The following is a 3,231-nucleotide window of genomic DNA, read 5'->3' as shown; positions in this document are numbered from 1 at the left end:
AGGCTATATGCCTTCGCCATCAAAGTTTGACAATTTGACCTCATTCAAACCACGACGGGTTAACATTTCGACAAGCTCGATATAACACCCCTACGGCCAAGGGCCATCGCCAAATAGAAGAATTCGGCCTCGTCCGAATCAACCTTCGGCCTCGTCCGAATCAACATTCGGCCTCGTCCGAATCAACCTTCGGCCTCGTCCGAATCAACATTCGGCCGTCCGAAACAATATTCGGCCTCGTCCGAATCGACTTTACGGCCAAGGGCCATCGCCAAAAAGAATTCGGCCTCGACCGAAATAATATTCGGCCTCGTCCGAAATAACATTCGGCCTCGTTCGAATTGACCTTACAGCCAAGGGCTATCGCCTAAAAGAGGAGGTCGACCCCAACGGCCAAGGGCCGTAGCCAAAAAAGAGGGGGTCGACCCTTATGGCCAAGGGCCATCGCTAAAAAGAATTCGGCCTCGACCGAAATAATATTCGGCCTCGTCCGAAACAACATTCGGCCTCGTCCGAATCACCCTTATGGCCAAGGGCATCGCCAAAAAGAATTCTGCCTCGACCGTAAAAGAATCCGGCCTCGTCCGAATCGACCTTACGGCCAAGGGCCATCGCCAAAAAGAGGAGTTCGGCCTCCCCATCCGAATTTCTCAAACTACGATTAATGAAGTCCGCTCATCGAGCTTGACCAAGAGACGACCTCNTCGGCCTCGACCGAATCAACCTTCGGCCTCGACCGAAATAACATTCGGCCTCGACCAAAACAACCTTCGACCTCGACCGAAACAACATTCGGCCTCGTCCGAATCAACATTCGGCCTCATCTGAATCAACATTCAGCATCGTCCGAATCGACCTTACGGCCAAGGGCCATCGCCAAAAAGAGGAGTTCGGCCTCCCCATCCGAATTTCTCAAACTACGATTAATGAAGTCCGCTCATCGAGCTTGACCAAGAGACGACCTCAATAAGCGGAGGGACTAACTGTATGGGTCAATATTAGATCAGAGAAATTCGTCACGCGGAAACATAAGGTTGTGGTCAGACAGGCCAAGGTCGGACAGGCCAAGGTTGGACCGTCATCAATAACCAAGGTCAGACAGGCCAAGGTCGGACCGTCATCAATAACCAAGGTCGGACCGTCATCAAACAGCCAGTTTGCTTTGGATTACTCAAAAGGGATATTCTACCGAATGTACCCTCTAAATTGTACCTTTTTTAGGATTTTCTACGGATACCCCCCTTATAAATAGGGGGAGGACTTCCCAAAAAGGGGGCTCTCTCTCTGTCTCCCTCTCCCTCTTTCTAGAAAATATGTAAACACACCTCTCCAAAGAATTGAGAGGATCAGTGATCTCATATCTTCATCGGATCCATAAAAGGGTCATAAAGTTCTTGTATTTGTCTACCATTGATCTTTATTAAACGAAAGAACATCCATCTCACTGAAGATCGGGTGAATCTTTTCCTTTATTCATATTTTTGTTACTTAATGCATCTTTACTTATGCCATTAAATCTGATCATAATCGCTGTCAACATTTATATTTGACTATGTTTTTCTACTTCTCCTACTCATCTCGGATCTAGAGTTAATTATCTTTAACTAGGATTTACCACTTCATCTATTTGATTGATCTGCTTAAAAAGTGTTAAACAACTTTTGAGTCAAACAACAAGTATGACTTGTTGTGCAACAAAATAATATTTTAGGAACATCTAGTGGGCGTTTGCACATAAGAATTGTAAAATTCCAAAAAAAAAAAAGTAAAAATCATTTTAAGTAAAAATTCTATTTTGAAAATTAGAGTTGTGTTTGGACATGTATATTATTTTGGATTGTTTTTGAAGTTTTGTGAGTGATCTGAGTGATATTTTAAAAAATAACTTTTTGGAGTTTTTAAAATATTCGAAAATTATTGTCAAGTGAAAATCAAAAAATTATATTGTCAAACGCTGATTTTTCAGAAAATATTTTTAAAAATTCTTATGTCCAAACGGGTTCCTAAAATGGCCAAACAAACACCAAAAACGAAAAAGGAAGTTTGTGACAGACAACTATTGTGGTCAAAGTGCCAGTATGGCGTCGCATGTGCTATTGCTGTGAAGTGAAGTGAAGTGAAGTGAACAAGGATATTCAGGCACGTTAGCTCTCTTTCTGACTCTAAACACACATTTATTAGAAAGGCATTAAAAATGGAATATGACATAACAAAAGACAATACATCATAGACTACTAAAAAAATAGAATTTAGCGACGGATAAATTTTATTGCTAAACAGCAAAATTATTGCTAATCCTACTTAGTGACGTATCAGCGAGTGATTTAGCAACAAAATAATGATGAAATTTGTAGCTAACTTCAGTTTTTTTAGTAGTGATACATGTTTGTACAATCATAAATCTATATCTATATCTATATCTTTTATATTATATTAAAAGGTGGGTAAGCATGAGGTTAAGCCAAGTGGTGTATTGAGAATAAGCAATTTGGCACTTTAAAACAAAATATAAATAGATTTTATGACAAAATTCAATATAAATAACAAGATTATGACAAAATCCAATTTAAATTGTTCAAGAAATATTTCAATAATAAAAAAATTATTTAAGGAATATTCAACCTTTAATTTTGGTCCAAGTGATAAACGAAAGGAGTGAATTTGGAATTTCGTGATGCATTTCCAATTCAAGGCTTAGTTTATGTGATATTATCACTTTAATTTAGATGCTTATTTAATAACAAAATATTTAGTTTGACTGATATGATAGTTGCAGCGTCATTATTTATCTATATTAATATTCTAAAATTTTATATATTTAAGAGAATGATAATTTACAATATGATTAAGCTAAGTGACATATTAAGAGTAAGACACATAACAAAATTAGGACAAAGCTAATAAAAATTACAATAAATTGTTGAGTTAAATTTATATTTATATATCGATAAACATATTCATATATATTATTAAAAGAACGGTAGTAAAGTATGAGGTTAAGCCAAGTGGCGTATTGAGAACATTCGTCTTGGCACTTTTAAGATAAAATTTAAGACAAATCTTATATAGATTAACAAGATTAGGACAAAATCTAATCTAAATTGTTTAACAAATGTTTCCATAATAAAATTTATACATTTCCAACTTACTTATTTTATATGATATTATCCCTTTAATTTAGGTGCTTATTTAATAACAAAATATTTTGTTTGACATATATATATATATATA

Source organism: Nicotiana attenuata, unplaced genomic scaffold (assembly GCF_001879085.1).
Source record: "Nicotiana attenuata strain UT unplaced genomic scaffold, NIATTr2, whole genome shotgun sequence".
NCBI lineage: Eukaryota > Viridiplantae > Streptophyta > Magnoliopsida > Solanales > Solanaceae > Nicotiana > Nicotiana attenuata.
The sequence above is the reverse complement of the archived record's forward strand: the minus strand, read 5'-3'. Positions refer to the sequence as shown.